Source organism: Strigops habroptila, chromosome Z, assembly GCF_004027225.2.
Source record: "Strigops habroptila isolate Jane chromosome Z, bStrHab1.2.pri, whole genome shotgun sequence".
NCBI classification, from domain to species: domain Eukaryota; kingdom Metazoa; phylum Chordata; class Aves; order Psittaciformes; family Psittacidae; genus Strigops; species Strigops habroptila.
Window position 1 is genome coordinate 89,235,894 of NC_044302.2, and position 26,870 is coordinate 89,262,763.

Sequence of the window (26,870 nt, forward strand, 5' to 3'; positions counted from 1 at the left end):
AAGAGTAACAAGAAGATTTAGAGGTCTGGAGAATCTGGCATATGAGAAAATGAATCAAGATTGATAAATCTAAGTAAGACAAGGGTGATCTATTTGAAGTGTTCAAGCCAATGATTCTCAGCTTTGCAGAGAGACAAGAGCAGTCTGTTGTTTTGTTGCTTTTAGACTGCAAAGTAAGTACTTTGATTAAGTTGCAGCACAGAAGATACAGATCAGATATTAAGGATATTTTAATAACAAAGATAAAGCAGTAGCCTACATTGCCTAAGGAGATTGTGAAATTCCCCTAATTGGAAATTTTTAAGAGCAGATTAAGCAAATCTCAGGAATGAAATTAGCATTGTTAATTCCTCCTTGGGGCACTTAGATGATCTAGATGGCCTCCTGAGACCTCTTCTAGTGTATGATTTCTTGAGAAACTCTTATGCATAAAATTATTAGGTTTCACATTCTTTGAAACAAGAACCATATCTTCTGTATTTCTACAGGGCATAGCAAAGCAATCCAAATCTAGAAACTGTAGTCATTATAGAATCTATACAGTAATAATGGTATGTAATCAGCATGTTGTTTTGGAACATGACTGTAAAGCTGCAAGTCACTGTGCTATCAGTGATGTTGTGGGTTGACCCTGGCTGCCAGGTGCCCACCAAGCTGCTGTATCATTCCTCTCCTCAGATGGACAAAGAAGAGAAAATACAATGAAAGGGTCATGGGTCGAGATAAGGACAGGGAGAGATCACTCAGCAATTACTATCACAGACAAAACCAACTCAGCTTGGGGAAATTGATTTAGTATATTGCCTGTTAACACCAGAGGAGGATAATGAGAAGTAAGAACAAATCTAAAAACACTTTCTCCCTATCCCCTGTGTCTTCTCAGGCTCAACTTTACTTGATTTCTCTACCTTCTCCTCCCAAGCTGCACAGAGTGATGGGGAATGGGGGTTGTGGTCAGCTCATCACACATTTTCTCTGCTGCTCCTTCCTCCTCAGCGGAGGACTCGCCACAATCTTCCCCTTTTCCAGTGCGGGGTCCCTCCCACAGGAGACAGTCCTCCATGGACTTCTCCAATGTGAGTCCTTCCCACGGGCTGCAGTTCCTCATGAACTGCTCCAGCGTGGGTCCCTCCATGGGGTGCAGTCCTTCAGGAACAGACTGCTCCAGCATGTGTCTTTCCCACAGGGTGCAGCCCCTCAGGAACAGGCTGCTCCAGTTGGGTCCCTTCCATGGGGTACATCCTTCAGGAACAGACTGCTCCATCATGTGTCTTTCCCACAGGGTGCAGTCCTTCAGGAGCAGGCTGCTACAGCGTGGGTCCCCTGCAGGGTCACAGCTCCTGCAGCAAACCTGCTCTAGGGTGGGCTCCTTTCTCCATGGGGCCACAGGTCCTGCCAGGAGCCTGCTCCAGCACAAGCTGCCCACAGGGTCACAGCCACCTTTGGGCATCCCCCTGCTCCAGTGTGGGGTCCTTCATGGGCTGCAGGTGGATATCTGCTGCACCATGGACCTACATGGGCTGCAGGGGGACAGCCTTCCTCACCATGGTCTGCACTATGAGCTGCAGGGGAATTTCTGCTCTGGTGCCTGGAACACCTCCTGCCCTCCTTCTGCACTGACCTTGGTGACTGCAGAGCTGTTTCTATCACATATTCCCACTCCTCTCTCTGGCTGCTGTTGCTCTTGTGCACGTTTCTACCCCCCCGCCCCCCCCCCCAAACATGTTCTCCCAAAGGTGTTACCATCATCACTGATGGGCTCAGCATTGACCAGCAGCAGGTCCATCTTGGAGCCAGCTAGTGCTGGCTCTGTTGGACATGGGGGAAGCTTCTGGCAGCTTCTCACAGAAGCCACCCCTGTAGCACCTCCGTGCTACCAGAACCTTGCCATGTAAGCCCAATACAACCATGTTTCAGAATGGCCTGGCATCATTCACATTATCTTGGCTGATCGGAACTTTCCTGGAAACTGTGGCAGTGACTGGTATAGGTAAAAATCATGTTTTGATATAATCTGTAAGAGAAATCAGCCATGATAAACTCTTGATTTATCATTTTAATATGTTTTTGTCAATATAGTCACTAACCCAATTTAAGTGAATAATGATTGTTAGCCATATGATATTTACAGGGCCTTTAGAGTCTGTTTTCTCCCAGAGCACTCAGATCAGATGGTTAATAATACTGCCTACCCTTGAACTCAAGGGACTCCTGGATTTTTTACTGTTTATTCATCATTGCCATAAAATCATAAAAAGATATTAATCTGGCCATGCTGTTCAGCCCCTCGATAAAGGGGAATACTCCCTAGATGAATGATGTCCAATCTGTTGTGAAATGTCTTCATGAAAATTATATTTTTAATGTACTCTTTTATACTCTTTAACTAGTAACAATGTATTTGTATTAACAGTATAGCATTTACGTGCCATTGCCTGGTGCTTATTGGCAGTTGTAGTCTGGAAGAGATGATACGCTGTGGTAAGGCTAAGAAAAGCAAACGCTTTACAAACCAAAGCAATTTAGAGAAGACACTTCATGCAGCAGATGGAAGTGGGAAGCTATTTACAGCACACAGTGATGTTACACAACAGTTTTTGGAAGAAAACGTGGAAAAGAGTATTTCATTAACTAAAACTGTAAGGCAAATTGTCTACATTACACAATGCTAAAAAGCAGAATATATTAGCCCCTGTGGAGGGTTGCATTAATGCAGTGATCCTAGTGCAAATGTTTAAGCCATTTGACTCAAAACTAGCTTGATAATCTGGATGGCACTGATACTGACAGGAAGACAGATTCCTAATTTATGTTTCAGACACAAGAAACCCGAATATGATTTCACAACAACAGTGTAAGTCAAGGGTGAACTTTTATGGTTTAAAGCAGGATGAGTTTTATGACACTGAGGTCTTTAGAAAGACACACTCCTTGAACTAGAGCAACACTTGACTCCATAAAGAGCATGAAGGGATACTGCAGCTTTTGCATGCAACACACCATGCAAAATATCTGTTACTGCAAACAAATTCTGAACTCAGATAAAGATGATTTTCATAAAGAATTGCATGGTAAATTCTTTGATTCTGTATTTCCTTTAAATTGTTGTATTTACAGAATGAAATGCATGTTTCTTTATCTTTTCCACAGTAGCATCTAGATTTTTTCAGTAGAACTTCTTTCAGTCCCCCTTCCCAATCTCCTGATGCATAATGGAACATCTAAATTCCTGACATATATGAGGAAGTATTGGTGTTTTATGGGCAGTTTTATTTGCTGAGACATAAAGTTCTATGGGAATAATAAAAAAAGGGGGTTATTTTGGTTTGGATTTTTAATTATTATTTGGAAGGAAGATGTTTCTTGTTATAATTTGAGTTAAAGTAGTTGAGAGGCTAGAGCATTCATTCTCATTGGATTTTTGAGAATCACCTCCAGGTTCTTGCTTTCTTTCAACTTGAGAGGGCCTTTACCTGTAATAATCTCTGCCCCAGTTTATTTATCTTACACACTAGGATGAAAGTGCTACCTTTTTTTCTCCAGTTTGAAAGTCTGAATTGTTTCGCCTCATGTCGCCAAGTAGTTAACTGGTGTTAATATTTAATATTTATGAAAAATAAAGTAGTTTAATTTCTTTTGTCAGTAGTTCCACTCTTCGTAAACAATACAGTATTAACTGTAGCAGGGATCCTGGCTGTCCAGCACCACAGATGAATGTTTTTGCTACTGAATTATGTTTTGTATTTTGCTGTCTGGTTCAATTAATATTTAATAACTACACAAAGGGAACAGTTTGAGCAGGCTAAGTTGAGATACAGAAGTTGAGACTTACCTATAACTCAGTAGTAATTGTATTGGTGAGGACTGGGAGATTACCTGAGGGTCCTTGGACTCTTTAAGGACCAGTCCTAATCTAATCCTGCGTACTCTTGATGGAGGCCATGAGAGGTCCTGTAATGAGATGTAAAGAATGGGCACACTGAATTAGCTGTGTCTGACTTAATTTCTGCAGGTACATCTTGTAGCATGCAGGGAGTGGGGTAAGGAGGAAAATTTAACTAATTTAAGGATGGAAGGCTGTTTTGCTGCTGTATTGTAGAAAATGAACTGTGATGGGTTATGTAAATTTCAAGGAGAAGTAGATTCCTATCTAAGGTTGCTAGAAATGAGATAAGCCAGTGATGGGGCCTAGAGATGCATTAAAATCCTGGAGTATTAAGAAAGTAGGACAAAGCACTGTTATGAACCTTTGGGAGGAACACAGAAGAAAATAGGAAAAGATGATGGGGTTTTTTAATTACATTCAAGTGGGATTTAGGAATTGCTACAAAAGAAAGCAGTCCAGAAAGCCTGGGACATAGAAAGGGACATGGCTGGGAGATTTTATGCCTGTTAGAAACAGGGCAGTCTAAGTCTTGGAAAGCTAAGAGGCACCCCAGGAAAGGTTTCTGGAAATCTTTATTCTGGGAAGACATTGCTAATGCATAGTGAGTAGTGGTTTTATTTTTCTTACTGTTGTGCAAGGAAGGGGTAGTACAAAAGGATTGCGTCAGGGCAATACAGCATTGTTGAAGATTATGCCCAAAGAAACAGGGACGAGGCATTCCAAGGTTCCTCAAATTCAGGTCTTCATATAGATAGAGTAAGGCATCATCAGAACAAGATGGAATTACTAGTAAAGAGATGGAGAGCACTATTTCACCAAAGCCAGGAGCTCTGTAGTTGAGGCATTCACTTTAGCATGGAAGACTTGCTTGTCAAGTTCTTGATCTGAATCAAGGAACTTCAGGAAGGTCTTGAGCCTATGTTTTATGTCATATACTGTTGTTCTGTTCGAATACTTGAGAAAATGTGTTTTTTTAATGGGACAAACTTGTAATGATCTTTATTTTCCTTCTTCAAAGCTGTATCTATTAAAGAGCAATGAAAGCTCTGTTTCAAGCTACAGTCCTACATCTGTTAACATCTGTTCATCTGTATCAGAACTTAGGTTTAAGCACTATTCCACAGTATCCCAAAATCCAACCCTAAATGCTTCAGCACCAAAATCTTTAAACATGGTCCTTTGCAGTATAGATAATGGCAGGTCAGTGTGTGACAAAACACTGTTTTGTCACTGCTGAGCAAACACTGTCACTGCTGAGCAGATCCTGGAAACAAAGGCAAAGTGAACACCTGGTAGCTGTTTCCTGGCTCCAGTAAAAATTAAGCAGCAAGTTGAGACCAGAACTCAGGAATGCTCCAGAAGGAGGAGGAAAGCAGCTTTTCTCCTCCCTTTTCCTGTTCCTGCAGTACAGGGTCAGCTGAGCAACAGCACCCTGAACTGAGTTACCATTTAATGCCAGAAACTAGGAATAGTGGGGGAAAGAATTACTCTGGAGAGCAGGCATCAGTCTCAAGTGAAAGGTTTGTCTGTCCCCTTTCAGCTGAAAATTAGTTTGTTGTGGGCATACACATCTTGCATAAAAGATGGAGTTGAGTTGATGCAATGTCATTGACAAGTATTGAAGATTTAAGATTCAGTATGATAGCATAATGAATTTTAGAAAGTGACTTTAAGGCACCTACCACTCTCTTTGTTGGGGTTTGGTCTGATATTTTGGTCTGGTTAAGAAAGAATATTAACCTTGAATAGGTGTCAACTGAAGAGTATTTCCGTTATGCATTGCTTCTAAGAGCAAAGATAAAGAAATTACAGCCTACCCCCATCCTCCAATTCATTATCACTCTGTCATAGTGATAACAGCTGTTTGTTTAGTGGTAGTATAAGCTGAATCATTGAGATGACTCAGGCTTCAAGAAAAATTGTAGCTTATTTTTTTTAACAAACCCTTTCCGTGATTGCCTCACAGACCCATAAGCAGCTCTATCAACCAAACTGAGTAAAGTAGAAAACTGCAGTATAGGAAGAACAGTAAGTTTAGTTAGGAAAGCTTCCAGAGATAGCAGTATTGGTGTACATCAGCATGTTGTAGAATTACACCCCTAGCATTGGGAAAAGCATAACCTACGCTCCCTGTACAAACAGTGTCTTAGCTGACGACTGTGACCCTGTTAGATGAGGAACTGCTTCCTTCATTCTGACCACTGATAATAGATGGTGCTTGACACATACCTGAAATTTCAAGTTTCTTTGTATGAGAAATCACAACTTTATATGTACTACGCCTCCAAAGCCAGGTAGATATGGTCTAGACTGTATGGACTAGATTCCTTAAATAGGAGGTAATTTTCACTGGATCCATACAACTTTGTTCCTTCCACATCCCTATTATAATTTTTTCCACTAGACCTTAAAGGTTTATTTTTCTGGCTGTGTGAAGACCAGTAGCCAAAGCTTAAGGACCAACATCATGTTCCCAAATCTTTTACTTCTCAGACTTTGCTCATGCTATCCCGTTGCATGGAATACTACTTGATTGTAGCAAATACTTGAGGAAAATTGTTGTTGTGTATTTAGCTGATTTTAATCCTCTCAGGAAAGTCTCCAAATAACAACCAATTTTCCTAGCTCACAGTGGGGTATATGGCTGCTTTCTGTGATTCTGGAGACAGGTAGCTGAACCGTAGGTCTCCTGGACTTGACAGCTCTTCTCCAGTTGTGCAATGCACTGTTTTTATGACCCTTCCCTAGTAACTCCATCAAAGCCTGGGTATGTCATACATGGATTTGTAACATGAGCTGTCTTCATTCAAACAGGCATGAGGGAAACTTGTTGCAGGTAATAAGCAACACTCATCAGTACCTAAAAAAGGCCTTTACTGTATTTCCACTCTTGTGTTTTGCTTTTCAGCTAACTGCTGTTAACAGTCCACTCACTAGTTTCTACAGGTCAGTGACTGTGGGGCCAGCCTTAATGGCTATAAAGAACAGCTAGACATTTTAATAATCCTTTAATAGCAGTCATAAAGAACTAGTTTTTTATTGGCTTTTACATTGCCACCTTGATGTTAACTTTTAGCTAAGTCCTAATACTTGAATCAAAACTCCACACGGATTGTTCTTAGTGTTTTCCTGAAGAAAGGATGCTTTAAACGGGCTGAGTTTCAGTGTGATTGTGTGAAGTTTAAACCATCTCCACCCCCTCCCTTGGTCTTTGACTGATACTCATCTGCTCTGTTCAAGGAGCTAAGATAACAAAAAAACCCCACAGCTCTACAAAAGAAAAGTGATTGGCTTTCATTCCTTGAAATGATTCATTGCAGATTCAGGTGAGTGCTGGAAATGATGCTACAGAGAAGGTTGGAATATCTGGAGTTTATTGGGCAGGACTGCTGAAACTCATTCAAGTTATAGAACTGTACCATATAGAGTAACTTAACTGCTCAGCATCACCAAAAAAGACTAGAAGAAAATTATTCCCTACTACAAAATGTGGACTTTTTTTTTTCTTGCATAGGTTAACATCTGTAATTTATAAGTATGTTGGAGATTGTTCTAACAATCTGTCTCTACATAGAGAAATTTCTTTTGAAGATAGGAGACCCCATTTTCTGTTTCATAGTTGGACTAATTCTGCAACTTAAAATCCTATGCCCTATTTTGGTTCATATAGCATACCATGCTTTAGGTATTTTCCTCTGCTCCAATCCATATAAGTAAAAAGCTAATATTATAGTGAGTTTTATGAGAATAACTTCAGACTGGTATAACTAGAATGATGGCCTCTCCCTTGCTCAAAATATCTGGTCTCTTTCCTAATAATCTCAATCCTGTTGTGCTGACAGAATGAAATAAGCACCTATATTGTTCAATCAGCCTCTTGAATGTCGACCAGTCAGTGTCCAATGACTGATGAATGGCAGCTCATTAATTCCCATGTAAACTGCCTCATGGGAAAAATTAAAGAGGTTAAAACAATGGATTAATGAGTTTTCTACCATTTATTCACTTTTTTATTTCACTACATAATTTTAATAGTGTTAGTTAAATTTATTTGCTTTTCTTTATTAATCTGGCTCACAGCCTTCTAGTGTAGGCGCTAGTGAGGGTTAAGCTGAAGCAAGAAACCTGCTTGTAAATCAGTGCCATGCTAAAAACAGTTTAGTCAGGTTCGATATAGCACTGATAAGTTAAAAACTGCCCCCAGTCTCCTTGGTTCTGCTGCTTTCCACATGGAGAACCTCCCACATTTAGCTTGGTGGGAGATTAATTTTCTATCCACCCTGAAAGTCAGGTCCACGTGTCCTTGTCCACAGAATGGGTTGTTAATCAGGCAGCACAATCTTGCTAAGATACAGGGCAACTTAAGACTTAGCTCTTTACTAATCTCCTAGCACAAAGGCTGCATGAGCGTTTCACAGTACTTGGGACACAAACACAATGCAGAGCAGCAACATGTGTTACTGCAGCCGCTGGCCTGCCAAGTGCAGCATTCGTGCAGTGTTCCACATGGGCAGATAATATTCATGCCCTTCTCTGCCTTTTGTTTCCCACTGCCTTCGTCCCCAGCTGTGCTGAAGAGATTTGCCTCAAAAAGTCAGTCATATTTTTCTTTAGAGAATCTCTTGCAGACATTCTGGAGCATTTTACAAAGCTGGTATTTTACCATGTGAAACATAAACTGAAATCAAATGACGTGAATGGCACTAAAGCTGTCTTCTCCGTTGCCTAAAATAGGCCACTGAAGTTTAAAATACATAAGCAAGACACTGTTAATTTTACAGTCAAGTAAAGACTCTTTCTTTGCTTAGCTAGTTGAAGAATTCCACAGGCAAGGCACATGATACAGTAAACCACAGCATGACACCAACGAATTAAGACTGCAGGTGCACGGAAAGTGCAGTTTGTTCAGAAGTACAGTTAGAGCTGAACACAGAGATCCCTTGTAGACATACCAAAATAATACTGATTTATAGGTATGCTTTCTGCTAGCAAACTATTAACTAATGTAATCTTCAGCTGATCTCTAAAACTTAAAAATAGCCTGACCCTTAACACTGACCAGAAGTCAACAAGGATAAATTTGGTCAGAAGAATGTATATTTAAACAGCTACATTGTTCTTTAAAAACATAGATCATGGTGACTCTTGAATGCCAACTCTGAGGATTGATCTCATTGTGCCAGTTCTTTAGAAAAACAAAATGAAAAATCATTCTATCCTGAAGATTTTTATTTGATATTACGATTTTCCACCACATATTTTCACAAGAAAAAGACTGCTTTACTTCTTAATAGGGAGATACTTCAGATTTTTTAACAGGCAAAGAGCTTTTCACAAGCTTTTTAAAAGGGCCCAGTACCAATTCAGTTTCATCTTGCCCATGTCCTTGAGTCTTTTATTTTGGTTTTTTTTATGTTCTGTTGAGGTCAGTGTAAGACACGGACAAGCCATATTTGTTTTTGGCAGAATCAGGCTTTGCTGGATGAGAATAGATCACATGACATAACACAGAATAGCTGAAATTTAGATTACATCAGTAGGTTCTGAATTTGATTTTGTTAACCACAGCAAATCCAAAATAGAAAAGAATTCTAAAGCTCTTCTTGAGCTAGAGGGACCACTTTAAATCCCAGAGCAAGATTTCTTTGTAAGGGTTCTTAAAGGTCTAAGTTGCAATAATGATGTAATGTTCAGGAAAATATATTTTCTTTGAAAAACATCTTTATTTTCTCTTCAGAGTTCTGTTTAAAACAGTAAGTGCTTCAAAAATGGATTAGAGTACACACACTAAATCTCCAGAGGTAACTGTTTCTTTAGAGGTGTTTCTAGAAGACCTCTGGAGAGAGCAATACTGCATTTGCTTCTGCTTGATTAATTCTTGATGATGAAAGAAGTACTGAAATCACTCCTGAGCAAAGTGGACAACAATTATCATGGAGGTAAATAAGGACAAAAATTAGCAAGATATGGCACTTTGGGTCACACAGTAGCTTAGAGCCATTCGTAAAGTGTGTTAAGCACAGTTAAGTATAAAACAATAGATAGCAGGTAGTAAGTAATGAAGGTAATTTTTACAGAGTGGTGACTGTCACTAGTTCTGAGAATTGCCGAGGCTCCAGAGAGGATGAGCAACTCGGGTAATGTTTGATGCTGTAGGCTAAAGCGAGAGCTCAACAAGCTTGCCTCCACAACAGGGTAATTTTGTTTACAACGTCTCTGCACCATTACAAAATACATTCTTATGTATTCATTATGCTCCTACCTTTTATGAATGCTGGTGAAATAAAAGGGTACAGAGATCTGCAGGATTTGTGGGGAAGCTGAAGTTGGTATCTTAATGTGAGGCAAATCAGGGACTCAGTCTGGTTATTCAGAAATAATAGGTGACTTGCTTTTAAAATAATTCTATAAAGAGAAAAATTATTAAAAGCCTTTTCATCTGGAGATTAAAATCATAGGAACAGGTTACCAGAAGATAAAACCAGAAAACTAAAAATTAAAAGTTAACAAAACCCTTTCAGTTCTGTGCAAGAGTCTCTTCCTCAGGTAAGTTATCAGGAATAATGCCTAAACAAGGACTTTATGGTAGGTGTCCATAGGGAGAGCCAAGGCATAAGCTGAATATTGACACAATGTACTTCTTGTGTCAATTGGCAGGAAGAAAGCCACAATACTGCACTTCAGCCAGGACATTCAGAGTCAAAGAAGGTTTCTGAAATCAGTGGAGGCGGCTTGAGAACAGAGCCTGGTAAGATCACACTGTTACTTCTGCCCTTTTTCTCTACGGGATATATATATCTAGAATTATTCACTTAAATGGATCAGATGTGTTAGCCTTAGATGTGCAAATGGTACTAGATGTACTGATTTTCCTTTTGTCCTTGAACTCTCTGTCTGAAAATAACTTGGGAATTATTTAAGTAACAAGAAATAGGTATGTGGAGTGCTAGGATAGTGCCCTGCTGCAAGTGTCCATTGGAAACTTAAACCATGAGCAAACTACTGCTGATGTAAAATTCTCATTAGTCTAGGGTTATAGAATATTTCTGTATCATGTTATTAACAAAAATCTATATAATCTTTGAATTTGAGTCTTAAATGCAACATTACTCCAAGAAAAGTAACTCCTAGTGTTTAGAATTAAATAATGTACCTATACCACAGTTTTAAGTATTGGAGTAAACAATTCTCATGTTAGTGAATATTACTGACATGTTAGTATTACATGTTAGTAATATCCACTAGGTTTTGTGTTTAGTGAAAAGAGACAGAGAGTGGAAAGGAAAGACTTCAGAGGAAACACTTTCAAAAACACTTCAACCTTTGTTAAGAAGCAGATTTAGGATCAAGTCCACTGAAAAAATAATACTTGCAAGTCAGTTTTATTTAATATAATGAAACACCCTGTGGCTTAGAATTAGTCTGTTACTTTGCTACTTCGTCTTTTTTCTTTCAGCTAGACATAGTGTTACATCTTTGTATGTAGGTAAGTTATATTCAAGCATTTTCCTCAGGCTTATGGAATGAAGTTGGACAAGCAAACCCTGAAAGGCCATCTGAAAATTTTGTGTTTTTTCAGAAACTAGTATCACCAGAGGGGAAAAAAAAAAAAGGTGGTTTGTTTGTTTGTTTATTTAACAATAATTTGTTCTCAAAAAAAAAGCTGTGTTTGTTTGTTTGGCGTTTTCATTTTTATGTGAATGTGTTGTGAGAATTTTATTCCTTGCATAAAAGAAATGAACTGGAGTTTGTAACTCAAAACTGTATATGTGAGAAATAAGGCATTTCAGTTTAAAAAAAAGAAAAAAAAAAAAAGCATTTGCTTTTAAAATCACAAAACATTTTGAAGCGGCTGAAATGATGAATTGACAAATGTCTGGGCTAAAGCCAATCTTTGTAAGACAATACCAGAATATAATTTTAAAGATCTGAGAACCACAAAACCAAGGGTGATTTAGACACAGTGACAGAAAGCCAGGCTGCTAATATGAAACATACTGCCTACAGATCTGAGAACAGTGCCCCAAATTGCTAACATACAGCAACACACAGGGTTGGGTTTCAACATTGTCCTTCATTTCATAAACTCGTACAGATTTCAGTAGATGTTTAACTTTTCTCCAGCATTGATTTGTACAGTTATAAATCACTTGGTATTTTTGTTTTTTCAAGGTTTCACACAAGATTTCTTTTTACAACTGATTTGTTGAGTTCCCAAGTCATCTGCTAATGTTGGAGAATGGGGAATCTCCATCACATAGCAGAACATGTGTTTGTTCTCAGATGACTCAAGAGTGTTGTATATATAGAATCTGTATTAAACGAGAGGTTGGGAGAAAAAGATGCAGGCAGCTGTGCATTGGTCAGAGTAATTTAGAAAGTATGCAGAACTTTATAACAGTTCTTTTAGGGTAGAGACAAAGAATGAAATAAAGGCAGAGTAGAATGAAATGCTGAAGTAGTTTGAGCTAGACAGATCTGATACCTGTGTACATAGAAGTGCAGCAAATCTCATCTAACTTCAATAAAGCATATTTTTTGTTGACACATAGGAAACTGGGATTGAAAAGTAGGATTTAGAAGAAAATTTGCAGCCTCAGTGGATAATAGGTGCCTCAGTAGATAATAACACCAGCAATGAAAGGAAAGCTCTTGTGGAGAAGAGTGTTAGCTTTGAAATTCCTCAGGGCAATTGAGGATCTGAGTCTTTAATACTTGTTTCAATCACTTGGATACAAAAGCTAGGAATATAGTGATGAAATTTCTACATTATGCAAAGCGCACTCTTAGTATCAAAGTGCTTACAGGAAGAACTAGGTGACCTTGAGATAGCAATGCAAACAAGATGAAATTCACCAGTTCAAAATGCAAATCCAATGGAATGGAATGCAACTGAGAGTGGACTAATAACAAAAATTACTGTTTCAGCCAGCAGCTCATTAGTTGGAAACACAAGCAAATTGCTTTGGCAAATACAATCCTAAGACCTTTGGCCCGCTTAGCTGAATTATTTGCAGCAGAATTAGAGGAGTGTTAATGATGTTATGCAAAGTTCTAGAGACACACAAAAATAATTTGTGAAGTTCTACTCATTCATATTCAAGAAACATGAATGAAAATTGGAGCAGAAGCAAAGAAAGGCTCTGTTCTTACTCTTTCAGTAGACTTTCTTACAAGAAGATTCCTTAAAAATAATCTGTTTACCCTAGCAAAAATTCCGAGAAGGAATCAAATCATAGAAGAGTTTGGGTGGGCTGGGACCTTTAAAGATCACCAAGTGCCACCTCTCGTGTCACAGGCAGATACACCAAAGCCTCGTCCAGCTGTCTGCTGAGAGGAGATATTGTATCTCTCCATAGCAGTGAAGGAGGAATGCCAAAGGCAGGCTGTAACACTAAGGACAGAGAGGAAAAGAAAATACAAAACTCTTTGAACTATCTGAGCCCCAGGAACAAGTAGATAGAAAATAGACGATAAATATGAGTGGGAAATTGGAAGATTATTCTTTTCCGTTAAAGCAATTATAAGCTGGATCACCTCCCACTAAGAACAGTCAGAGCCAAAGAAGTAGTTACTTTTAAAATGTATTAGTTCATTAACAGGCTTATGCAATATAGTTATTCGTAACAGCAGGTGGCTTGGCTGAATCAGGTGGTTTCTTCCAGCCTCTACTCCCAGTTGTTGCCTCTGTGGTGGATCTGTGGAGAAGACTGTGGGTGACAGATCACTGATGTATTACAGATCTACCTTAGCTCAGAAATGTTTTTTGAAGACTGAACCGTGATACTAGTGTCAGCTCTTTGGAACTGCCTAATGCAGCTATTATTTTGGTAGCTTGCAGCACATACTTTCATTGCAGGTCTAGGCAATGGCCAGAGCTGATTCATGTATGCAGGAGTATTAGGTTTTCTCACTCTTGAGCTTTTGACTGTTGAACCCAGGACACAGTGAAGAGTATGAAAGCCTTAATTATGCCTTCATGAAGCGAAGGCGCTGCCTGTGGTGGGAAGTGTTTTATGGCAGCCATGATCCCCTCAAGCACCGCGGTTACAATGGTTGGGCAGCACCTGCAGGACAGGTCTGGCCGGTGTTTCCACAGCTTTCCCAATTGTCTGTCTTGACCTGTGCGAGTGAAGGTTGTTCCTTGGGAAAAAATGGGAGGAAAGGGAAAAGGCAAAGGGGTATAATCCCACATTTCAGGTGCCTCTTCAGAGTCACTGTTGCCCATCTTAGTGATAACTGTTACTGAGTTTTTATAAAGCCCTATTTTGTTGACCTTTTGTTTAGATTAGTACAGGTTACCACATTGGTAAGTGGGGCCTTCAGCTTGCATTTTTCTTTCTTTTTGTCCACCTGCTAAAGGTTTTGTGAGCATTGCATAGGGAAAGTGCATGTGTAACTGCCAAACTAAATAGAGGACTATGCGAGAGAACTGTTATATGTGTTTCTGTAGTCCAGTTCTGTGCAATGGAGATAAGCTTTTTACATTGTTCTCTTAGTTTCTTACCCAGATTTTTTATCAGGCACCCAGTAGCATTGCTGACTCTGTCCAATACCATGGAAATCTGCAATGTGCACTGGAGTGGGAGTAGTAATTACATAAACACTTCTGGTGTTTATGCATTTCCCACAGACCTCTTGGAGCCCTTGTGTAATAATTTTATACAATAAAGAACACTGTATAAGCATTAATCATGAAAACTAAGCAAGATGCTGTAGTTTGGTGGGTCAGGCAGCTTGCCTGGGTTCTGCACAGTGCAGTTGTAAATTTTTTGGCATTGGCAAGTTCAGGAAGGGTTGGGTTTGGGTGAGTGTGTTGGGTCTGTCTGGGATGGAGTTAACTTACCCCATATCAGCCCTCATAGTGCTGTGCTTTATATTTGTAGTTAGAAAGGTGTCAATAACACACCAGTCCTCTGGCTACTGCTGAGCAATAGCTGTCAACTACTGTCAAGGCTGTCGCTCCAACATACCTCTTCCAAAGGCCGGTAGGTTGGGGGCGGGCAGGAGGTTGGGAGAGACATAGGACAGCTATACCAAGCTGACCAAAGGGATGTTCCACACCATATGATGTCTGCTCAGCAATAGAAGGTAAGATAAAGGAGGAGAAGAGGGGGCAGTAATTATTAAGGCATTTGTCTTCCAGAGCAATCTCTATACATACTGAGGAACTACTTCCTAGGAGGTCGCTGGACACCACCTGCTGATGGGAAGTAGGGATTTAATCCTTTTTTTTTTCCCCTTTGCTTTCATGTGCAGCCTTTCCTTTTTCTAAACTACCAAAGCTACCAACTTAATTAACTAGGAAGCCTGGTGAGAATATGTACATTTGTGCAAACTATTCAAGGACCTGAACTATCTTCTCTAGTTTGTTTTGTCTCCCTTCATAAACTTTTAGAGAAATGTAACATAGCACAATTTGATTTTACAGTGATCAGTCATGAAACTGGCTATAACTTTTTAGGACTGGGTGTGATGCTGTAGCTGAGTTAAGCTAGTGAATGCTTCTGTAAAAGGAGGTCCTATTCACCCGTTTGTCCCTCGGCTCCTTTATTCCTATATACCAGTGAGCACCAGCCTTCTTTGCACCATCTTCGGTGCTCACTGGACACCTCTTATGAAGTTGATTTAACTTGCTAACCTGACAAAAGGTTTTTGTCCAGGTCATTTTCAGTTTGGAGCTCAGCTGCCAAACTGAAGAAGTGGGAGCTTGTGTCCACCAGCAAGGAAAGTGAGGGAAGTGAGACCTCCCCGCTTCATTGATCTGCTCAGCCAAATTGTCTGAATGTCCCAGCTGCAGTCTCAAATACATGATATACTGCCCAGCAAGAAACTAGGTAGAGACAGAAGTTTGTGATGGTATCAGAGATACATGTGTTCATTTTCTGTGCAAGGGCCCAGCCCCACGGTGGCGAAATAAGCCTGATGATAGCAAGGTTCAGCCATGAGCCCAGATGGCCAGACAAGTCCATAGACATGAGGCAGGCTGGGGATCAGGCGGGAAACTCAAGTTCAATGCTCAGAGTCAGTGTCCAGATCAGTGGGGTGCCTGGCCCAGCACAGGCGTAGCTACAACGCAGCTGCTGTATAGCTCAGGATAGGACCAAGTATAAGACCCTCAGCTTAAAAGCCACTGCAGAGTGGAATGGGGGAGACATCCACTGAGGCTTTTCAGCAGAGCTTTCTGGAAGAGCTGTCTTCAAAGCTGGACACTTGCACCACTACTGAAGCTGACCCTGAGCCCAGAAAACAAACCCCCAGCCAGAGGGAAGGTAGAAGGGGTATGCTTATATCTCTGGCAGCTTTATAAAAACATGCATTAGCTCAGAGGTAAGACTGCAGTGAAGTAATAAATGTTTTGATTGAGGTGGGGAGGGAGCGTGTAAAACGTTTTATCTTCTAGCATCTACAGTATCTGATCTTTATGTTCCCCATATTGTAGATAGAGAATCAAATAGTACAGTAACTCTAAACATTTGCTTTCTTCAGAAACAAGATGGTCTGTTTGGAAGATAGACATTTTCTTACAGTTGGATTTACCCAATGCACAGGGACCATAGCATCATTTATGGTATCTCCTTTTTCACACAATAAATGGAAAAATTCTATAGATATGCATTCACAGTAAGAAGTCTTGTGCTCTGCTTTGTAACAGCTAGGAATGGGAAAGGCGAACCATAGCATCCTGGATCTTCCCTTTCTCGTATTCACTAATCAGCCATAAACAAACACAACAGAATTTACAGCAGTTCATATGGGACTGTAGTTCTAATTCAGACTCATAAAGCCTTTAAAAAATCACATGTGAAAAACCAAGAAAATACATCTCTTTAACAAACTCTGGTTCTACCCTTCACTCAATTACCATATACAGGACAATGACATGGTTAATGAGTTATGAATAATTCACTACTACATTAAAAGAAGAATCTTGTCTAAAACCAGATTACATTAAAATGTAATCTGGCCTTACCAGAATACTGTACTTGTCATCATAACACGGTGGAATTATTCTCTTAAATAAATTGAAATAATATACTTGGTCTTTTGAAATGTCTTTGGGTGACCAGAGCTCTCTGCTGTCTGAATTTTACAGAAGATTTTCTTGTATTTATTCTGCTTTAACATATTAAAGCTTTATTTGGTCTGCATTAAGTAAGAACAAAGTTTTAAAATCCTGACATTGTCACTAAATAAATAATCACATGCTGTCCATCAGCAGCCTTGACCTTTTCTGTTACGCTTCTAAAGATGAAAACATATTTTTCTCTTCAAAATCACTATCCCTGTACATGAGATGTGAATGTATGGGCAAAGGTAACTTGATATTCTGAGGTTTTTAAGAATCCTGTTTACGCAAAACTTGTATTTACAACAGTTTCTGAGTGTGGTGAAGATGTTTGCCTCTAATTAGAGATATGCTAACCTGTGTTTTTCTGCAGTCTTCTCTCTGTTCCTATTCCTCCTCATGTAAGTAACAATCAAAGGTTTTTGATCATTGCCTTTCATTGTCTAACTTAACTCACTCCACTCTACAGTAATGAAATAACCTTCTCACCTCAAAGTACAAAGTCCTTGATTTTGCTTTTGTCAGTTAGGATAGAAAACTTCATAGTGTGAAATATCTTTCATTAACTTTATAAATCCTTTCAGATAAAGCTAATCTCTCTGGAGATTTGGAACAGTATAGAACCATAAAATGGTTTGGGTTGGAAGGTACTTTTAAAGGTCATCTAATCTAACCCCCTGCAAGGAGCAGGGCCATCTTCAACTAGATCAGGTTGCTCAGAGCCCTGTCCAATCTGACCTTGAATGTTTCCAGGGACGGGGCATCTACCGTCTCTCTGGGCAACCTGTGCCAGTGCTTCAGCACCCTCACTGTAAAAATTTCTTCCTTATATCTAGTCTCAATCTACCCTCTTTTAGTTTAAAACCATTAGCCTTTGTCCTGTCCCTACATGCCCTTGTAAAAAGTCCATCTCCAGATTTCTTTTAGGCCCCTCTAGGCACCGGAAGGCAGCTGTAAGTTGTTCCCAGAGCCTTCTCTTCTCCAGTTTTAACAAACCCAACTCTCCCAGCCTGTCTTCACAGGATTGACTTCAGGCTTATTCTGTATTACAGTAATAACAACATCCTGACATCTGTTGGAGGGACAGTACAGCCTGGCAGAAGCAACTCAAGAGGTTGCTCAATTGTGTGGAAGACAACTTCCTCTTTCAAGCAATAGAGGAGCCGACGAGGAGAGGTGCCATGCTGGACCTCGTGCTCACCAACAGGGAGGGACTGGTTGGAAATGTGGCACTCCAGGGCAGCCTTGGCTCTAGTGATCACGAGATGGTTGAGTTTGAGATGCTCAGGACAGTGAGAAGAGCGTGCAGCAAGCTCACTGCCCTGGACTTCAAGAAAGCAGACTTTGGCCTCTTCAGGAACCTGCTTAGTAAGGTTCCATGGGATATAGTCCTAGAGGGCAGGAGGGCCCAAGACTGCTGTTTGATATTCAAGGATCACCTGCTACATGCTCAGGAGTGTTGCATCTCGACTAGAAGAAAGTGCAGCAGGAGGGCCAGGAGACCTCCATGGATGGACAAGGAGCTGCTGAGGAAACTTAGAGGGAAAAAAAACGCTTATAGAAGGTGGAAGCGAGGACAGGCGGCCTGGGAAGAATATAGGGGCATTGCCCGGGAAGCTAGGGACCAGGTTAGGAAAGCTAAGGCCCATCTAGAATTAAGTTTGGCAAGGGATGTGAAAGATAACAGGAAAGGATTCTATAGACACGTGGCAAATAAAAGACAGACTAGGGACAACGTGGGCCCTCTCCGGAAGCTATCGAGAGATCTGGCTACCATGGATTTGGAGAAGGCTGAGGTTCTCAATGACTTCTTTGCCTCAGTCTTCACTAGCAAATGCTCTGACCACACACCCAAGTCTTGGAAAGCAGATGCAGGGACTGTGAAAATGAAGACCTTAGGCCCACTGTAGGACAGGATCAGGTTCGAGACCATCTTAAGAACCTGAACATGCACAAGTCCATGGGACCTGATGAAATCCATCCACGGGTCCTGAAGGAGCTGGCGAATGAAGTTGCTAAGACACTGTCCATCATATTCAAAAAATCCTGGCAGTCAGGTGAAGTTCCGGATGACTGGAAGAAGGGTAATATAACCCCCATTTTCAAGAAGGGGAAGGTGGAAGACCCGGGAAACTACAGACCAGTCAGCCTCACCTCTGTGCCTGGCAAAATCTTGGAGCAGTTTCTCCTGGAAAGCATGCTAAGGCACATGAAAAACAACGAGGTGGTTGGTGACAGCCAATATGGCTTCACTAAGGGGAAATCCTGCCTGACCAATTTGGTGGCCTTCTATGATGGAGCCACGGAACTGATGGACAGCGGCAGAACAGTTCACGTCATCTACCTGGACTTGTGCAAAGCGTTCGACACTGTCCCACATGACATCCTTGTCTCTAAATTGGAGAGACATCAATTTGATAGATGGACCACTCAGTGGATAAAGAACTGGCTGGATGGCCACATGCAAAGAGTTGTGGTAAATGGCTCAATGTCCAGTTGGAAATCTGTAACGAGTGGTGTGCCTCAGGGATCGGTGTTGGGACCGCTCCTGTTCAACATCTTTGTCGGCGACATGGACAGTGGGATTGATGCGCCCTCAGCAAGTTTGCTGACGACACCAAGCTGCGTGGTTCGGTTGATACGCTGGAGGGAAGGGATGCCATCCAGAGGGACCTTGACACGCTTGTGAGGTGGGCCGATGCCAACCTCATGAAGTTTAATCAAGCCAAGTGTAAGGTCCTGCACCTGGGTCGGGGCAATCCCAGGCACTGCTACAGGTTGGGCGGAGAAGAGATTCAGAGCAGCCCTGCAGAGAAGGACTTGGGGGTGTTGGTTGACGAGAAGCTTAACATGAGCCGGCAGTGTGCGCTTGCAGCCCAGAAAGCCAACTGTATCCTGGGCTGCATGAAAAGAAGTGTGACCAGCAGGTTGAAGGAGGTGATCCTGCCCCTCTACTCTGCTCTCGTGAGACCTCACTTGGAGTACTACGTACAGTTCTGGTGTCCTCAACATAAAAAGGACATGAAGCTGTTGGAGCGAGTCCAGAGGAGGGCCACGAGAATGATAAGAGGGCTGGAGCACCTCCCGTATGAAGACAGGCTGAGAGAATTGGGGCTGTTCAGCCTGGAGAAGAGAAGGCTGCATGGAGACCTCATAGCAGCCTTCCAGTATCTGAAGGGGGTCTACAAGGATGCTGGGGAGGGACTCTTCCTTAGGGACTGTAGTGGTAGGACAAGGGGTGATGGCTTCAAACTTAAACAGGGGAAGTTCAGGTTAGATATAAGGAAGAAGTTCTTTACAGTGAGGGTGGTGAAGCACTGGAATGGGTTGCCCAGGGAGGTTGTGGATGCTCCATCTCTGGCGGTGTTCAAGGCCAGGTGGGACAGAGCCCTGGGCCACATGGTTTAGTGCGTTTGATGTCCGTGCCTATGGCGGGGGGCTGGAGCTAGATGATCTTAAGGTCCTTTCCAACCCTTACTATTCTATGATTCTATGATTCTATGAAATGACCCTTTCTAAAGGAGTTGCGAATACCGACTGATTGCTGCCATCCTCTAAATTCACAATCAGATTTGACATGAGCTTATCAGCAGCAACCCTTGCCATGTCTGCAACTGCTCCTCTTCTGTGTGTAAGCACAAGGTGTCCCAGTTTCCAGTTTTATTGTGTCAGGAAAAGAGAATGATACATACAGGACTGCTAAACAATGATCTAAGAAGAGTGCCATGACTTTATGAATATTTCATATGCTTAGCCTGTGAAGTGCAATTATTACAGATTGGATTTTAAGAATTTATTGTGAGTGTGTATTCATCAAGCTTTACAGGAACTGTGAAAGGAGTGATCCTGAAGACAATTAAGTGTCTTCTGAAATTAACATCCTCCAAGCAAGCGTTTGAGGATCACGCTTACTTTATAGTAATGCGCTTCCAGGATTCTGGCAGAGCGACATAGTTGTATAGTCAAGAAAAAAGAGCACTAAATAGAAAAAAAACTTTTTTTGGATTAAGAAATGGGGAGGGTGTACTTGCAGGCAGTGTTCTCATTGGAACAGTCTTGGTCTAGGGGAGGTATCTGAAAGCAGTTGAGGCCTTCCCTGCCTCTCAAGGGAATGATGGGGCTTAGAGAAAGCAAGTGTGTAAAGGGACTTTTTAGGATAAGGCAATCCAAGAGAAAATGCATTCCTATAAAGAAGCTGTCTAATCACGGCTCACCAAAACCATTGCTTTTAGAGGATGCAGGTGCTGTTTCAGTGCCTAAGAAGAAAAACTGAAGCCATGGAAGGAAAAGTCTACTCTTGTGCTTGAGCATAGTGGTTTTGTTAATCTGATAACACTGGGTTTGTTAATCTGGTAACACTGGGTTTGTTAATCTGATGACATTGGATTTGTTAATCTGGTAACACTGGTTTTGTTTTGTTAACACGGTTTTGTTTTTGCTAACCCAGTCTGCTACTTACCTGTTTTGATATATTTGCTTAGTTTTGATACGTATTTTTTGTGGAGGAATGCCTCAATAATTACACTTGGTATTTGCTATCCCAGTAGCTCAGGACTTGAATTCGTGGATTAAATTCTTCTCTATCAAAATCTCTTTAGTAGTCACTACTGCACATATTTGCAAGATGTTCTGCCTAGGTTGTGTAGTACAGAAAGTAAATTAGGCAACAGTTTTCCTAAGGAGATCGTCATTCCACCAGACCTAAAGCCTGTTCCTTGTATTTGGTAACAAGTACGTTGTTTCCAAGCTCCTCAGGCCAGGGCCTCTCTCTGCTGCCTGACCTCCCAGTGCTGATGCTGGCAGTTAACGGTTACTGAGACAACTGCTTCATCATTTGAGATCTAAGCTATTCAGAGATCAGCTCTGTCCCAACAGGATGGGGACCTTTAGGCATGTTGTGGTTTGATCAGCAGCTAAGCACCCCACAGCCACTCGCTCATTCCCCCACCAGGGGAGTGGGGGAGAGAATTGGAAGGGTAAAAGTGAAGAAACTAATGGGTTGAGGTAAAGACAGTTTAGTAGGTAAAGCAAAAGCTGTCCTAGGAATCTTGCATTACTGCTAGAACGATCCACCTAGGACTTACCTCTCTTCTACTTCATAATCTCAGCATGTAAACCTGTTATATAGGGTGCCCTACTTACTGCCTTAAATGTCCACATTTGGTTTTGTTGTCAGCTTGCTGTCAACAAGCTGATACATCTGAAACTGGAAAAGGATGAGACGTAGTTTGGCTGAATGCAAAATCAGGCAGTTTCATATTTCTGTGGCTCTGACAGTATTACTCAGCAATGCAAAAATTGCTCCGTGTCCATTTCATAGAGAAAACAACAGAACTTAGAATGATGGCAACACTGAGGTCACACTAGCATCTGCAGATAAGACCACATCATTCCTCAGGTGTTGGACTATTAGTAATGGGATAGTAATTACAGTATGTGGAAGACCTGCTAGGCCTAATTTAATGAATTCAGAATTAGCTATTCTGCATTTTCAGAGCTTTTTTGGGTGTCCATCCTGATCCAGAAGTGGGTAGGCATCTTTTGGCCACAACGTGCTCGTTAAAGATTTGGGGCTATTTTACCATTGTCAGGCTCTGTTCCTGTAACTGTTCCTGTACAAACATGCTCAAGGCCATTTTTGTTCATTGCTTTCGCCATTGTTGTCCTGGCATCACTGCTGCTTTCCATGGAGGCAACATGAACAGCTGGGCCAGAGGTTTTGTTGAGAAATATGTAACTATAGACGTTCTCTGGAGAACTCCTCAGAATATTGCATGATGCTCTGGTAACTTACAAGCTACTTTAAAACAATTCATGTTCAGCTTTATTATACACTTTGTGAAACACTCTGATTCATCTCTTTCAGGACTTCAGAGTCTTACTGTATGCTGTGATGTTAACTTGTTCCCATGAAGAGGTTTACAGTCAAGACATGAATGTTCTCACCTAGATTCTTCATGCTTACGCTTAGGTTTGCTGTCGTATGTTATGTTCCCCTATTCTCATGACTTATCAGATATCTACTGGGCACACTCTCAGGTAGTTTAAGGCCTGCTGGTATTGTCCATAAAATCAACTTAATACAAGCCTGGATACAATTATTGGAAGGCAGATGAATACTTTGCACCCCAAGAAAAGACAATAAAGAGCAATGGCCCTTGCTGTTTGTGTCTCCAGGCCCACATCTAAGCTGTTGCCAAGCTTGAGACTGACTGGTTAAAACGTCAGCAGTTTATTGACGAAAGGGTCTTGCTTAAGTTTCACACCACTATGACTATTCTTGCCTTTTCTTTTACCTAGTCTTGAGACTAAATCTACTCTCTTCACCCCCTGCAAACTATTCTTTCATCTTCCTTCTTATCCTCATATTTTTATAGCTATAGACAGCAGAGAGGTTGAGCCAGCCAGCCAGAAAGACTTTTCTGCCCTCACATCAGAAATGTTAGTAGGCATGTTGAGTGTAGATCTCAAGGTGTTGGTGTCAGGGGGCTGCAGGGGTGGCCTCTATGAAAAGAAGTCAGGGGCTGCCTGTGCTGGACACAGCTCATTCCAGCTGGCTTTTGTCCAGCTGTGGACAAAAGTCTCAACGGTCCACATAGGACACAACTGAGCCCATCAGTGAAGCTGGTGGTACCTCTGTGAAATCATATTTAAGAAAGGTTAAAACATTTCATGGCCATGTGAGGAGTAAGGAAAAAAAGTGTAAAAAACAACAGTGTGAGTACCAGGGACAGAAAAGAAGGGAGGGGGTGCTCCAGGCATTAGAGCAGGTGTTCCCTTGTAGCTCATAGAAGAGACCGCAGTGGGGCAGATACTGACACTGCAGCAGTTGGAGAACCCCGTGCTGGAGCAGGTTGGTATTTCCTGAAGGAACTGCAGCCTGTGGACAACCCCATATAGGAGCAGGTTCTCCTGACAGGAATTCTGGTCCTTGGAGGACTCACATAGGAGTATATTTTTTCCCAAAGGACTGCAGCCTGTGAAGAAGACCTACACTGGAGTAGTTCTTGAAGGACTGCAGCCCAAAGGAAGGGCCAATGCTGGAGCAGAGGAGTAGTATAGGAGAAAAGCAAGAGGAGGAAGGAGTAGCAGAGCAGAGATGAGCTAGTGTATATTGGCCATAATCTCCCACTCCCCAGTCTCCCCTGGACCACTTTGGTGGTAGGAAGTAGAGGGGTCAGGAATGAAGAAGTGAAGTTTAGCCTGGGAAAAAGGAGTGTGGGGAAAGCGTGTTGTTTTGATTTTGTCTTTGCATCTTGTCACCATCCAGAGCTGGCAATAAATTAAATTAATTTTCCCCTGGTTGGATCTGTTTTGCCCAAGATGGTAATTGGTAGGTGACACCTCTACCTTTATCTCACAAGATTTTTTCATCTTATTTCTGCCTTCTGTCTTGTTGAAGAGGGGGATAAGAGTGGCTGGGTGGGCATTTGGTAGCTGACCAAGGTCAGCTCACCATGGTAATAAAAATAAAGGTTTTCCTCCTGGTTTTTTTTCTAACCTTTTTACGATAAGCAAGGGGAGTTGCTTGGATTTGGCACTCAGATCCTTAGATAGCCTCTATTTGTGTACGAGCTCAGAAAATGCTCTGCCCAAGGCACAGTCTAATGGGGCACACAGGACATTTGGCTGTACTTGAATGAGATTTTGCTTCCAATAACTTGTGCCAACAGGGTTTTCCTGTCTTTTTTTCTATAAGTCTTTTGTATTGCTGCCCAGACCTTCCCTGCTTGCTGTCAAGGGCAAATGAGCAGCTTCCGTAAAAGCTGACACTCAGTAAAGACTGAAGAACAACATCCCTATTTCCCCTTTTCCAGTCCTTATGGTGTGTAACTCAGTTCTGCTGCCCTGTGTCTTCTTCCTCTGCTATCTCTAGCATATGCAATTGGTGCTGCCATATCTTCTATTAAGATCCTGCAGGCCTGCCTTTAATTCAGCTCATGATGCATTCACCCAAAGCCAGGGCTCCCTTTGCTAGCCAATATGATGATAGTATTTGAGTGTAGAGATTATGCCTGCAGCCTGGAATGCCTTGTAAGAAAAGATGGCATGATATGACAGGGTCCCTGGCCTCCATCTGAAACAGTTCTTTGGAAAAAGCATGTGGCAAGGCTGCCAGTCTTTGTTGATCTAATCAGCCTCCTCCATTTGCCCAGAACATCTCTGACAGCCTTGCATGTGTCTACATGCTGGCACACGTGTTTTTCCTTAGAGGCTCAAAGCACATTCAGCAAGCATTGCAATGGAAATACCACTTCAAGAGGATGATTAGGCATGGCATTGAGCTTCTGTCCTGAAAGACTGTGCCCCATCCTTTGTGGCTTCCTCTGGACTCCTTTCAGGGCCATGATCTATTGCACTGTCTGGGGATCTTTGTCCTCTGTATTAGATGATAATGAAACAGACTCACTGCAACTCTGCTCCTTTTTGTGGTTGGCTAAATTTCATTGGACAGACGCTTCCACAGGGAAGGGTATTTGTGTATGCGCGAACAGGTTCAATGCAGGTAAGTAAGCTCAATAGCATCAAGAAGCATGCAAGAAGGAGGAAGGGGTGTCACAGCTAGATGGATTTAGCTAGTAATTGTATCTCATTGTTTCTGAATTGTAAACCTAGGTAAGTTGATGTCTAGGGAAGATTTTGTTGGAACAATGATGTAATGTGGTAAAAGGATACCAACAGCTGTGTGAATAGAAGCTTAGCCACTAACCTTTGCAGAGATGTCGACAGTGTATCTTGAAGGCCCATTTTATTCTTCTCCATCACATTATTTGTTCCAGTATTTAAAGGGTGGCTACAATGGATGGAGACTTCCTTTTTACAGACAGTCACATGGAAAAGGCGAGGGGTAATGAGTACAAGTTACTCCTGGAAAGATTCCATTTGGACACAAGAGGAAATATTTTCACAATGAGAACAATCAGCCATTGGAATAATCTCCCCAGGGAAGTGGTGGACTCCCCAACATTGGACACTTTTCAGATTTGGCTGGACGAGGTGCTGGGACATCTAGTCCAGGTCATGTTTGGCTGAAAAAGGTTGAACCGGATGATCCTTGAGGTCCTTTCCAACCTGGGATTCTATGATTCTGTGATTATGGTGATGAATTCATACACATTTACAGGCTCTGTAGTTCTCCACAAAGTAAGGACCTCTAATTCTTCCTCCCCACTCCTCTTCCAGTTGCCCCTGTCCTCAGATTTGTTATAGTTCCTTTAGTTTTGCCTTACAGCTCTGTCCAGTCCACACGTGGCATATAGGCAGTGATGTCCATGTAGTAGGTGGCATTTTCAAAAACTTGATCGTGCCTGCACAAACATCTTAAATAAAATGAAGAAGGTTCTATACTCCACTTGGTTTCATGTTGCCTTGGTCTCCAGCTCTGAAATGATGTACTGCAGCATGTTCTCCATTGTGCAGGAAGATGCCGTGGAAAGCACTGGGCACTCAAGAGGTTTCACTGGCTGGTGCTCTCAGGGAGTGTCTTGACGTGCAGAAACTTGTCTCTCTTGTGAATGCCAGAAACCCTGTGGTACTTCAGATGTAGAAAAAGACTGGGCATCCTCCATTGCTTGCAGAATTTCTCCTATTGCTGGCAGTACAAAATGTTCCCTTTTTACGTAATTATGAAACTCTCTTGTGTTTATACATAAGCAAAGAATTAGATCCTTTTTGACAATAAGCAGCAGGCCTATCCACTCTATAGATTGTTTTACTGCTCTTCTTTCTTCTTTTTTTTCTTAAATCAAAACCTTATCCAGTCCCTCTGTAAGCTTCCATTTTAGCCTGACAGACTTAGGTCATTAATCTTTCTGCTGTAGTCTGGAAAACATCTCCAGACTTGTTGCCAGATGTTTTGTTCACTTTCTTATTCAAAATGTGCACCCTGTTGATGAATCTAAAATTTTAACCCAA

At 41.5% G+C, this 26,870-nt stretch overlaps 1 protein-coding gene across 2 annotated transcripts in view; it reads left to right on the forward strand.

The window, feature by feature from the left end:
* PRLR (prolactin receptor) overlaps positions 1-26,870 on the forward strand; it is a 157,855-nt gene that overhangs the window by 73,205 nt on the left and 57,780 nt on the right. For both annotated transcript variants that reach the window (XM_030470009.1, XM_030470010.1), the window contains one exon: positions 10,544-10,634. The gene's annotated coding sequence lies outside the window, so the exon portion shown is untranslated. The remainder of the gene's footprint in view (positions 1-10,543; positions 10,635-26,870) is intronic.